This window comes from Taurulus bubalis (assembly GCF_910589615.1).
Source record: "Taurulus bubalis genome assembly, chromosome: 14".
NCBI classification, from domain to species: Eukaryota; Metazoa; Chordata; class Actinopteri; order Perciformes; family Cottidae; genus Taurulus; species Taurulus bubalis.
Window position 1 is genome coordinate 9,768,016 of NC_136602.1, and position 14,589 is coordinate 9,782,604.

The following is a 14,589-nucleotide window of genomic DNA, read 5'->3' on the forward strand; positions in this document are numbered from 1 at the left end:
CAGCCACTGGGTCCCAGTGCAGTCCGCCAATGAGGCCGAACACACGCACATGGAGCAGAGTGGGGAATGTTAAAAACACCCAGAAAGTGAAAACATGATGATTTAGTTTTTTTAATTTGCCTCCATCGTCGTCATCACAAAATACTTTTCTACATTTGATGGCCACGGTTATTTAAATTATCTTTCAATCCCTTCATCACTCAACCATTTGGCCAGAAATAGGAATACCAAGGAGACTCAAAAGGTTGGTTTATCTCACTTCCGTGAGTGAGTGAGTGAGTGAGTGAGTTTAGGTGCTTTCTGTTCTTTTCAAGTCTTTATTCTGTCTGAATTGTTTTGTGTTTTGGTTGGCGTCAACCCAACTCGTTATGCAGGTAGAAGGTCTGAATCAATACAGTAATTGTGATAATGACAGGCACACAGACAGCCAGACAGCCAGTGGTAGAACCAGATTCTGTTTCTCGATGGCAGTTATGGCAGCCTGCCGAAATTGTATTGTATAAACTTAAACTATTAGAACAACACTCACAGTGTCAGGCTATCACGCATATATTTAATAGTAACAGGATCTTCGATGTGTGTAATGTCATACTGTCACGACACATGATATTAACACAGTTAACATTCAGGCAGAGACATTATAACGTGTCAGCCTACCTGTCAACCTCTACAGATCCAAGCTTTGCTTGCGCTGCATTATTCTCCGAAATGCCAGAGGGGGTACAAACAAAATTAACTGTGAAGACTCAAAAAGACAACTTCCATCACCGTCTTGACTGTCTTCATACCTTGACCAGGTTCCACCGATGTGTGAATCGTCCTGTTCTCATAACGCAACTCATCCCTGTGACCCCTCCGGCTCAACACCCATGTTGCCCTCCCTTCACCCCTCCTCCCACAGCAAACCTTGACTCAGGCACCCCAGGGGCCACCCAATGTGAAAAGGCAGACAACCCACCCCCACATCTACTCGCCCATGACCCCCTAAGACCACAACAGGAACCACATTCTTTCCTTTGTGGCTGGTCTTTCATCCTTCTCCACGGCCGGGGCACCAGAAATAACCTGCAAGGAGCATTGTGTGGCAAAAACAGGGCCTTTTGTTCGGGCCGTGCCACAACGAGCTGATAAAGTAAACAGACCATGCTCTATCTTTATCACTTTCTTTTTTATATGTGTCTCCACATGCCTCCATTTGTTTGTGTTGATGCCCTTATGTGTGGGAGTGACAGGTAAAGCTGACCTAATGGATGGTTTCATCAAGGAAATGCCCTTTAAGAAATCATAATGTAATGCGTTCTTAGTTTTGAGTATGCTTCAGGAGTGAACTCCAGCTGAAATATGAAAGAATTTCAACAGCTTTGATGCTGTCAGGACAATAAAAGCTAAGCCAGGTAGAAATTTAAAAAGTCAGGTATATGATGCTACCAGTCCTGTTGCAGTCAGGCAGAGTGAGACAGGATCTGACAGGACACGACAGTACGAGGTGGGGTGTGTTGATCTTTTAATTAGGTTTCCTTTATGACACACGTACTTCCTGTTTTACAGATAACCCCTCGGAATTGTGGTTAACATCGCCCTTTTTTTTTGCACTGTGTAGCTATTCATAAGGATGTGCTCATTAAAGTACCGGTCTGTTGCATACATTTAAAGTTTGACTTATTTGATTTCTGGTGGAGAGAGAAGATATGTACAGCTCTCTGTGAAATATAAAACTAAAGCCAGCGGAGGGTTAGCTTAGCTTAGCACACACACTGAAAACAAGGGGAGGCAGCTAGCCTGGCTCTGTCCAAAGACAACAAAATCCACCAGAAACTTGAAGAAAATGACAATTTGCCAATGGCCCATACAGGCCGCTATGTGCTAGACAACCTCTTCCTGGAATTGCCGGTTGCCCGCACATAACCCCCTTTGAAACTTCTGTGTTTTTTATTTTATTGATTAAGCAAACAAGATATAACTTGATAGTATACATAATGTCTACACATGCTGCTTATGTTTTTTAATGATTGTAACAGTGAATAAGGAGCATTGTTGTTCGTTAATTGCATTGTCTTCTGTTTGATCCCCAGTTGTTGTGGTGGTTTGCTTTTACACTGTGATCTGTAGGCTTCAGCTTCTATCGTTATATTTTTGACCTGCTTTTCGCTGTTGAATCAGTTTGACATCCTGAATACATCTTTCAAGGCTTCAAACGGAATATTCCTTCAGGGAATGCAGTTAGTGATAGTGTGAGTTCCATGGTAACTCTGAAAGCTTGACGGATTAGCAGCGTGGGACTAGGCTAAGCAAAGGGTCAATTACACAAAACAGTTTTTATGCTCGCTTGAGGTGGTCTTCAACTAAAATGTTGATGTACTAAATAATGTAATATTGAGATGCCTTTACATAGTAAGTTCTGACACAAAACATTTAACTCACATGACTAATCAGCTGTTTCTGTTCTGCATGTTTTTTCCCTCGTTCGTGCATTAGAATTATTGCATCAATTTGTCTTTGTCTCCGATGACATGAAAGGACAATGTAAACTTGCCAACGTCTGACAGAACTACACTTTGTGGAGAATAGTTTATGTGCTCCAGATGTCACAGGGTGGTTTAAAGAGTGGACCCAACTGCTGATGCAACAGTTCAAAAGTAAATTTATTATAACAAAAAACAAGAAAAGGCTAAAAAAAAAAAAACTAAATTCAGAGAGGTTGACAGACTTACTCACAGGGACAGAGGAACTCACAAGGACAAACCAACACTGGGGCAGGAGACAAACAGGGTTTAAATGCACAGGGGAGGGGCAGATGATTGGACACAGCAGGGAATAATCAGGGACAAGGCATACAATCAGCAGACAATCACAGCAGCAGGAAGTGTAGGGAACACAGAGGACACAAGAGACACGGACTACAAAATAAAACAGGAAACAACCCAACACCGTGACACCAGAACAGTTGATGGGTGCACCTAAATTGCATTTCTTTTCATGCAACATTTCAAAAGTTCACTTGAAACTCGCTTGACAATTGAATGAAAACACGGCTAATGTCGTCTATGGAACTAACCGAAAAAAAGAGGCCAAAAGTCATCTGAGGTCTCAAGATTTTAAAACAGGAATTTGTTGTAAATATACAATCAGACCAGATTATTCCTAGATTGAAACAAATGCCAAATATGCCAAATGTTCATAATAGCCATTACACTCTCAGTTACTCATTTAACCATCAGAGAGAGCCAGGCGCCTTAACTGTGTTTCTCATGACCAGGTATAATCTTAACTGGGTTACTGTAACAAAGTTTACATGTGTCACACCAGGTTATTTGAACATGAGAGTTAGAGAGACTTTTTTTGTGCATTTTTATTGAACACAACCAGGAGTAGAAAAAAATGACAGGGGAGTGGGGGAGGCAAGCAGCCAGACAGATGGAAGGCAGAAACCATACACCAATCTGTGGATGAGGGGGGCAGGACCTGCCTGAAATGTTTAAAGGAGAAGCTCAATAGTGATTCAAGTTGTTTACTTGCAATCCCTCATCTTTAGCATGGCTTTTATTAGTCAAACTAATTTAGGATTTCCATGATCAATTCTTGGACCGACCGTTGACAGTATAAAGTTAGCAGTCGTTAGAGAAACCTCCCTTCTGGATTTTACAAAAGAAGGAAGAGTGCTGTTTGTTTTGCATGTCAGCTCACTCCCTCTTTCACAAACCCACAATTTCCATGTCAGAGCTCAGAGCTTTTCCCTGTCAGACACTCTCTGTTGGACAAACACCTTCAGTAATCCGAAGGGCTTTATGCCAGTAATAAGATGGTGTTCAGGTAATTCCAAGCAAAACATACAGTGCAGTGTAAGCAGCGGGCATACAAGGAAAGAAACTCTCATCTACAAAAACAAGCTGTGTCACAAGTCTGGAGTCCACCCAATCAAGGAGTCATAGATAGAAACTGACAAAGGAAAACACAGAAACCTTTTAGACTTTCTTAATTATGTTTTTAATGATCTATTAATCCATTATCCCTGTTATCCACTGTGGATTTGGTAACTTTAAAGCTTAACTAATCGATATATTAACAATAATTATGGCTTCGGTGACTATATGTAATGTGAAAGGTGTCCTGATGAACCCATAGAAAATGATCACCCTAACTGCAGATCGACTCAACTCAACAGGGTGTTTTCATGATTGTTTTGGTTTAGCTTTGCTTGGTTCAGTCTCACTGCTCTCATCAACCTTGTTTCCAGCTGTAGCAGGCAGATGTTTTCAGCAAAAACTAAGGACCAAACAGAAACATGCATAGTTAGTGACTAGCTCGTGAACGTAGTGGAGCATTTAGCCGCTAAAGAGCCAGATAGTTCACTCATGAGCTGGCGGAGACCAAACAGAGCTAAAAGGAGATAGAATATTGGACTTACATTCAACAAGACGCCAGAAACACACCTCCAATGGAATTTTGCTCAATGTAAATAATCAACTAACACAATCTCAATATGTCAATGCTGTGTTTACAGCTTGTTGCACTTCCCTCAAGTGTCCAAAAAATAAAATCAATGAATGCAGTTGAAAAGTCAAGATGAAATTAAAAACTCCCTTTTAACTCTTTTAGATCACATTCCCGGTTATAGTCTGCACCAATTTAACAATGTGCAAAAGATTCATACAAATCTCAATCCGAAAATCTTTTCTTCCAGTAAAACTGCGTGTCTTAGTTGCATTATGTTATTGGAAATTTTGTAATTTCAGGCTGCCGTAAAAGAATCTGGTCAGGGACAGCAGATGAAAATTAGCCTCTCTGGCTAACTCTGGCTCACTTACAGTATTACTGTTGATTAGTGTGCATTGTCCCTGCAAAATAAAAAGAACAAAAGAAATATGTAAACTAGAGCCAAACAATTGCATCCAATATTACCAAGATGTTCATCCATCAATAAATCTGCAACTTTTAGCAATGAGGGAGTTGTGTATATGTGGAATCACAATCCAGCCTGCCCACTTTTTAGTGTGTCCGATGAAATTCTCAATGATGATTTAAATCCCTCTTGTTACAGTACGCTGCTCAAATATTTAGTTTCACTGGGAAATAATCACAGTACAGAAAGTAAATGCTCTCACCTCCATTTTACTGAGGTTTTAAAGTTGTTGGCATTTCTTTCTTAAAATGAATATAATCAAATAGTTGAGACACACACATCACCACCCAGTACTGTAGTTATTTTACTTACATCAAATATAGTGCAGCTCTGACAGCTCACATCCTTACAGGATCACCTGCCACAGCAACTGTTTCAATGATTGGCTGCCCTCCAAAATGTGATGCATGGGAGGGATTTTTGCCTCATGTCCTGGACATGAAATCTTCTGAATAGGAGGAAGTTTTCAGTAAATATTTACATACAGCTAAATTACAGATCAGAAAGCAGATCAACTGCGTTATACGTGAAACTGTCAAAACAAAATAAGTGCATTCTTCCTTTATGTCACGGTGGCTGCAGCACAGACAAGCCATATGACAATAAAAGCACTTTGTGGCTGGTTTTGGCAGCAGGAAACACCATGGTATGAAACAGAGGAAGATAAAATGGAATGAAGAAAATTAAAGAAAAGTAGGAAATTGCTTTGTGAAACCTCACGTTTCTCACGAGTCTACCCAGAGCTGTTAAGATGGCTCCATATGGCTTGGATTGGTGAATATATGTTTGCCATTCTTCCCCAGTGAAGGATATTGGAGAACAGGAAAGCAAAATCTGATAATCTCCACAACTCCATCAAGCAGAACGTCTAGGATTGTGGAGAAAAAATAATTCTCATTTCATGTGAAACACAAAGATCCCTTTGATGCTGCACAGATACTTTACACATGAGGTTTGACTCAATCAACAACTGCGTTGTTCCTATCACTACACTGACGATGAAAGAAAGAAGAGAAGTTAGTGGGAAACAGAACAAGGTAATCGTGACGGACACTGAAAAAGAAACTGGAGCCTACAGCTCATAAAGCTCCTTCCTCCTGCTCTCCTGACACCCAATCAATCTGTCCCAGGCGTCCTGTTCTCTGCACAGGTCCGGCCACGTATGGGCTTTTTCACATGGTACCATTTTGTTCTGCATAGGTTATGTAACAGTTTATAAACAAAACAGGGCCTGAATTTCTGTCATTCGCTGACAATAACTTTAATATGTGACTTCAGTGTGATTGACAAGCTGTGGAAATACAAGCAGGGACCATTTTTACATGTCTACCTTCTTGGCGCAATCAAGTGCCCCTGAGGTACACTTCATAGGTTCCAATTATGCATTAACCTTATAAATGTGTGCATGTTCAAGTCTATCTTTATAGAATACTCATGTGTCCATATTGTTGTTGTGTTCAGTTGATAATCATCAAAAAGTTGTGTCCAATTGGAATACTAACTTTGTTATGACCCGTTGAACAAATACATTTGTTTTACAAAAATGTCAGTGATTACCCAGCACTGATGATATATGACCTTGTAAATAATCAGAGAATTCTTTACAATGTGTGATGATTATTGTGATAAAGCATTATGAATATATGTGAGTGCTTATATCTATCATAACAAAGGGCTATAAATAGATTGTAACACATTCTGAGTATGTTTATAATGCATTATAGACAGAAAGTGCAACAGAAATGTGTTTTGTATTCGGTTGATCGCATCGTGAACCCTTCAGATTTCTCTTGTGTCTCCAGATCAGAAATCTGCAGCTGTTGTGTGTCATAGGCTTCATAGAAAGTCCTCTCTGTGCCGGTGTGTCTGGAAGCCAGCTTTTGTTGTCCGCATGTGTTTTTTGTCTCCGTATCTGGCAGTGGTACCACAAAACGAGCTGGTGACTTGTATCTCACGCCTTGTGCCAAGATATGTTTCGCTTGCTGACCGTTTCTTCTCTCCTTCTTTGACTCCTCTTGTTTTTTCTCCACTCTGCCCATGTTTTCCTCTTTCAAGTCATTGTTTGTTTACATTCACAGCGGATGGAAATCACAGACTACAGGACGATGCAGCCAGTAACAAGGCTGTGCTTTCATTTTCTTTGTCCTTTCCTTCCCCTTTTTCCTTCGCTAAAATGCAAGCTGTCAGGGATGCTTGGTGTTTCCAAACTAGCGTCTGTGTTGGGGGTCCCTGGAGAGCAACCCTGCCATAATAGCCGGGTGGAGTGGGCTGGAGAGAGCAGAGGAGGGAAATGAATGGCATGCTATGGGGCTTTCCAAACCCAAACTCCGTACACGGCCTTTGTGCTGAATTTACCCGTATTTACCCCAGCTTACAAACCATCCAACATGTGAAGAAGGACAAAGGTTGGAACATGTTTCGTGCCTTTCTCCCACTCTGGTGGAAACTACTGTGGTGACTACTTGTAACATTGTACATTTTCAGAAGAGAAGTTGTTTCAACCTTGTTTGTTTGTGTTACATTGCTGCCCACTTGGTTCAATCTTTGATTCAACTCTCCCCTACATTTCACAACTCATCCTCTCCCAGTTTCCTCTTTTTCTCAGAGAGAGAAGTTTGCTGAGAGTGTGCACACGTACGGCGTATGTACGCCGACATGATAGAGTGCCTGGGGTATGCATACCATTGCCCATGCATGTGTGCACAGATGTCTGTGTTGTGTGTGTGTGTGTGTGTGTGTGTGTGTGTGTGTGTGTGTGTGTGTGTGTGTGTGTGTGTGTGTGTGTGTGTGTGTGTGTGAGCCTCAGTAGCCTGTGGATTGTCGTGCAGAGGAGTAGACCACGGCTGTAAATCTTGAAGGGAAGCTGATGAATTGGCGCACCAGTGACAGTTCAACTTCCTCCCCCTGAATGGATTTTGTTCCCTAACCTTGAGAAAGAAATGCCACGTGCTACAGAGAGGAGGGGTCAGACAACTCAGTGATGGAGTAAAGAGAAGGAGAAAAACAACAACAACAACATCTCTGCTCTCTGTCCCGACACTAATTGCCATCCTTAAATCTCCCCGAGTATGAATGTATGTCAATGGAAAGGAGGAACAATACAAAAAGAGCCAGAACAGGAGGAAACTTGCAAATCTCAGACAGGCGTGAAGTGCATGAACTGACTCACTCGGTGCAACACACACAAACTTTGTGACTCCGACACAGACGACAGCTTTGTTTGATTGTTGAAATGCATGCACAGGCTGTACACAAATGGTACAGAAGCAGGACGCACTTGGAAAGACAACACTGTGCAAACACAGGGAGAGGCCTTTCTCTTTTGTCACAGACATGCAAACCTACAGGGAGGCAGAAATAACAGACTCCAGTGCTGTCTTACTTGGAACCCATGGAGCTCTATTGTACTCTTTATTCTTTCTTATTTACTCATGTCTCTATGATGGCTCAGTATACATTATAAAGGCGCTAACCATCAGTACCTGATGAACCTGTAGAGCTTCGGCTGTACCTGTATACTTTGCTTGTGTGCAACATTTACGAGGATGTAAAGGGAAGTGAAAAAACACAAAATGTAAGCCTCCCTATCTCTCTGTCTTTGTCAGTTACAGGTGTGACATCTCCGTTTCTCTGTAGAAGAGACAAACAACTTTGATGGCTTTGCTTGTCTGAAAAAAAGTTAAATGAGCATGACACACAATGTACTAAAGAGATAATGGCAAGCTGCTGATGCTTCACCAAGGATTTTCTACTCACTCTAATTTTCTCTTTTCCCAGCTACATCAAAAAGGACCATCCATGCCTATCCTTGACAGAGACCCACACCAAAGCAACAACACTGGCTCATACAGATTAGTAATCTGTCAGTACTCAGTGGGAACCTGAAACACTGAAACCAGCCACATCAAGAATATTTTCTCCCACAGGATTTGAGGGCATTCCAACATCCCGTTTGTTCCTCCTCCCCTCAGATTTTGGGATACAAAATGAAAACATTCATCAAACTGAATCTATTAATCACGCAGCTACAGTCGCTTAATGAGCACTTTGCTTAGCAAAATGCGTGAGTTGTTATAATTATATTACAGGCAGAAAAGGAGATGATGTTCAAATCAAAGAATAATGCCCATTCAGTGCTAATCAGGTTTGCAAGATACATTTTACCAGCTTGTGAGTCTTACAATAGTTTAAAATGCAGAACCAAGAATTTCATTATGGACATGATTATATTTAATAATTAGTGTGTTCCAATACATTTTAGATCCGATTTTTTTAAATGTTTCTTAAAGACAGGTTTGGACAACGGTTACCAATATATTAACCCCCTTTAAAGAATTCAAGGACTTTAAAAAGATGTGGAGACCATTCGTGAACTTCCTGAAAAGATCATTGCAAGGAGGATTCTTCAGTACAGGAACTCTATTTTAAAGTACAAAGTAATGACTTAAAGAAAGGTTTGGACAATGGTTAAAAATATATTAACTCCCTTTAAAGTACATGATGTTTTAATCCCATGAAAAGTATTTGTAAGTCTCCTCTGTGTTTGTTGATCAGTCAGAATGACTTTATGCAAGGACTAAATTGTAAACTAATTACCATTTTCATGTTATTTTGCTGTCTGCCCGGCGGCTAATGTCTGTGGCGATAACATCGGCGTCAGCTGCCTCCTCGTCTGCCCATGTTTACAGATGCGTGGCCGACGGCAGGCGCCTTTCCTGTGAACACCCTCGGGACTAAGTTGAAGGGTGGTAGAATAGATCTGATGGGGATTAGAATTTCTTATTCTCACTCTCAAGGCTCTTTGAGGCAGCCTTTTGTGTGTGTCGTTCTGCATGCGTGCACTTTATTATTTTATTATATAGTTATATTAACACAAATTGTTCATATCACATCTTGTTGCTTTCAGCTGTTTTACCCTGTTAGATAAATAATTGACCAATCAGACAATGAAAGTAAGCTTAAAAATAGTGCTTAACATTTTTTTTTACTAACTATTTAGTTGTACCTATTATTTTGCAAGTTCTGTCCCTGCAGGTCTACACTGGTACGTACCGTCCATCTCTCTGAAGGAGATGGATTGTGTAAATGGTATCTAAGAAGAAGAGCAAAGACACAATGGAGAACTTCATTCTGGGTTTCACAGACTCAGGAAAAAGCAACAGGCTGCTTATGCCTGCATACATATGCAACAGTAAGTGTACAATTGTACTTTGCACTGTTTATAATCACTGTCCCAACCTGCCATATGCACCCATTTGTGATTGATTTAGTTTTTGTCATTCACCTCAACTAAGAGTTCAAAAGAGCGAGTGTCGGGTATGAAAGGTCAAGATCAAATGTAATGTCCTTTCTGGAGTCTTTCAATGACAAACACACGCTTTGAAAAAGTTTGTTCATTTTTTACCTCTTACAACCATCCGATGTGCAAAGGGTACAAGATACGAGATTGGGAGCATTTCTATTGCGTCTCAAAGGCTCTCAACTCATAGCTAACGATGTAAACAGAGCTAACAGTGCAAACAATTGGGAAAGCGCTGAAAGAGCTAATAGCGAGTTGGGACAGCGTTATTAGCTGTCACCGCCGTGTGAGAGCAGTGGCCGCGAGTTAGCCAGTGGGACACGATACGTGGATCATGTCAGATGCACTAAAAGCACTCACAGCCAGCACGGCTATATCAACAAACCACCCAAAAAGCTCAGATAATAACACACTGAGTGAGAGGGATTTCATTCTCTGCTCAGATGGACATTACGCCACTTTATATCTAGGTTTTTTGTTTAGTTTATTATTATTAGCACAAAAAGAAGTGATAAAAACAAAAGTAAATAAAAACAATCGCATAGAATGTGCAGGAGAGGTTAGAACACCCCAAAGGGTTTGGGGATTATTCCTTCATCCTAATACTAAGAATAGTTGTTACCTCAACATATTGAGATACATTGTCAAACACCCTGATCTCTAAAACTCTGGTATTTGTATGTCCACATTTAACTTGTTATAATAAATAGCCTAATCTTAGAAATTCATGTCAAACTAGGCCTCACTTCTCATCCATTATCACCCCAGGTGGTAGTCTCTCCAATTCAGCCTCTATTAGCCATGACCAAGGCAAGACTCCTGCAATGACAACCCCCCACCACTACCTTTATACCCCAGGTCAAAGGTAAGCAGGCAAGCTGCAGCTGTGCTGGCTGTTGTCTGATAGTAATGGATGATTCCACGTTGACTACAGCTAAAATGTCCTGACTCAACCCGGTCTGCTCGGGTCACTCGCATCGTAAACTGGAGCTGGAAAACAAACCTCAGCGATTTTAACTGGCAGCTGATGTGAAGCCAGATTATAAATCAAGTTTTTATACAGAACAGTGATACAGAACTGGTTACCCTGTCTTTGCATGATCCAGTGATTTAACCCGGTGCTCCATGTCCTCAGCAATTTTATGGAAGGGGTTATTTGAGTTGCTGCATACAAACGAAGCTGTTGCGTAAAGGCTATCATTTGTTAACAGACAGACGAATGCCATATTTGTCACGGAGCAGCTAGAGCAATTCATTCGTTTCATGTTTTCACTCAGGAAGTGTCCATTATGTTGATATTCACTGACTACACATTGGATTTTTCATCTTGATTCATGAGCAGCGGCCCCACGCCTACGCTTGCAGGCAGCACTAGTCGACCCAGATGTGACTGTAGTAATGGATGGATGTGGACCAGCCGCCGCAACAACATGTCTATTTCAGTCCCCCATTGTTTGGCACTCAGTCATCACTGTGTATGTAGCAAGTCAACAGGGAGTCTCTTGTGTGTGCTACCCTTTCGCTCACAAAAGAAAAAGGATTCATCGCAAAAAAAAGAGGGCATGTGCTTCCTCTCTCTCAGCGTGTGTCTGTCCACTGAGTAAAAATCCCACTTTCCTCTCTCATATTCTATCATTCACAGCACACGCAGAATGGGAAATGTTTGGCTGACATGGAAACACATTTCCAAAATGGAATAAATGCTTGGCAGCATATGCGTTGTCAAATAGTCTGTGGCTCTTTGGCACTCCTTTTTTTCTTTTAACAGGAGAGTATTTAGCAGGGCTGGCAGCATCAGTTATTTGAGAAACACTTGATTTGAATGAGCTGCTGTGAAAACCACAAAGCACATCAACGCCACACAATGTTGCCATCTGCTCCCCATAAACTCCGCTACATTTACAAGCATTTCCAGACGTTTATCTCGAGCAAGTCAACAACAAGTGGTGTTCAGGTGACCCTCACTATCTCATTCTCTGTTCCTCAAATTGTCAACTGTGAGAAAAAGCCTGCTCTCTCTCTGTAGAGACATTTTGCATCATAAGTACGGTAATTATCGACGCTAAAGGAGACAAAATAGATGATTAATACGTGTCCTTATTCAAACCATTAGACAAACAAACTGTTAGTGAATTGTTTTCGAACGTATGAAGCCAAACCTCCTCGGGAGATTTCAACAAATTATGGGATTCCATGTCTGATTCCTGCAAGAATACATATTAAATAGCTTTTCCTTCATCAAACAGGGAGCATAGTGGCTTTAACATGTGTGAATCTTCAAAATGAAAGAGGGAAAAAAAGCGTGACTTGTAGTACAGGGATTTCCAGGTACTCCTGGGTGGCTGACATATCACAAAACCAGTTATTACAGCATGTTATGAAAATGTAAATGGTGGAGAGGTGGAGAGGAGGGCGAAGCATTCATGGGAACCATGGTGATAAAGTGTTGGGTTGCACTCTGCCACCTTTGAGTGGAGAATTAGTCAATCGGTGACATGTGAGACTGCCGGCCACCTGTCTAACTACGATAGCTGTCTGCTAACACGCGCACGTACTAACAAGTACACATGCAGAACCAGATAAGCGCAGCTGTCTGGGCAGGGACATTAATATATCCAACCCAAAGTACAGAATGTATCTTCAGTAAGCTGGAGGGGTTCTCTGCAGTGTTCATGTTGATCAAAGTTGTCAATTATTTTGATAAATGACCTTGTTGATACTCAAAACAAAACTCACTTACTTGTAATCATGTTGCTTTTACGAGTTTTTAGCAATTTGTACTGTTTTTTTCCTGTTTTTGACAACCCATATGTCCTATGTCAATTTTCCCTGACAACAAAAAGAGCAACCTTCACCTAAAACACAAATACACTCACTAGAGGAGAACAAGTCTTAGAGGCCTAAAATGCATCAGTATTTCTGAAGAAATATTCTTCTAAAGTTAAGATGCAAGCGTGGTTTCCACTTAGTTGAACATAAACATTAGATTACACCTTAAAAGGCTGAGATAAGTGATGCCATGATTCTGACCTACTCTGAAGTTCTCAAAGGGTAGTTCAAGTTATTTTCCTGACAGCGTAAAACACAGTATGCTTTGAAAACACAGCCAATGTTTTCTCACATGTAATCGAGGCTTTGTGCAGTCCAGGGCGCTGTAAATGTGTGTGTAACGTGACCTTTCCTGTCTCCCTCTCTCCAATGTCTACATTTGTCCGCAGCGACTACAATGCTCCCTATTTATAGCGCTTTTACCTCAGATATTAACTCACTCCCCCACTTCCTGTTAGGGAGGAAACGTGTGTGTGTTTGTGTGTGTAGTTCACTGACCTTTGGGAGGAGCAAGCAGCCAGACTGCTGTTGATGGCAACGGGATTTTGTGTTTCCAGCCTTTTTGTGTCAAGTCAGAAGAGAGGCGTGAACAGATGTCTGAGGTGGTTTTTGTTTTACATCCTCTAAATTTAAGCCGTCTAAATTTGAGCTCTCTGTCCTTCTTTTTATCGACTCATCCTTATTGTTGCAACATCTAAAGACGGCAAGACAATCTCTCACCTATTGGAAAGAAGAAAGTGACAGCTAATACAGTTTTTATGGGCCGGGTGACAGATTTTCTGCATAGACAAGCCAAGCACACTCGGTATCCATTTCAGGGCCTTTGAACGAGTGTGTGTGCTGTATGTGTTTGGTGTGTGTTTGTGTAAGCCAACACCTCAGGGTTGAGATGTCTGAGTTCACCTTCCTTCAAGGCCATGATTGAAGGAAAAGCTGCAACTGGCTGGAACATCCTGTTTTGGACATAAACACTGTTCTGCAGCCAGGGCTTTCCTCCCAGTGTTGGAAAAACAATCTGTCCTATCTCTTTATGTCAGCATTCAGCTTCCCCGGTCGCCAGTAATAGTGACGACACAAGCCTTTAATGTCGTTTAAAGACAGAAACCCACAAAGAAGTAGGGCTTATAATAGGTGGCAGGTGCTTCAAATGTGTTTTTTTGTGACTTGGACAGACATAAGAGAGACATGATAGGACATCCCAGGGAGGAACACACTTTTATGTCCGTCGGCCAAACAGGTCCCGGGACATTTTATCCTGACATCACATCCTCTGGTCAATGCTGGGTTACAGACCAGGGGAAAATTCATGTCTAGACTTCCTGCTTTTTTGTTTGGTGGCTGGTTGGCAACAACAGGGCATTACACAGATGTTTACTGAACTTGCCGTCTTTATCAAGAGCTGTAAAGTACCTAAACAAAAGGATGTCAAAAATGCATCTATGACGTTTGAATGAGTGCGCCTCAGTGAAATGCTTCTAAAATGTGAAGCAGGAAGTGGGCATAACTTCTAAATGGTATCTGGAAACTTTGCAGGTTATTCAGACCTTTGATGTGTCAAAGT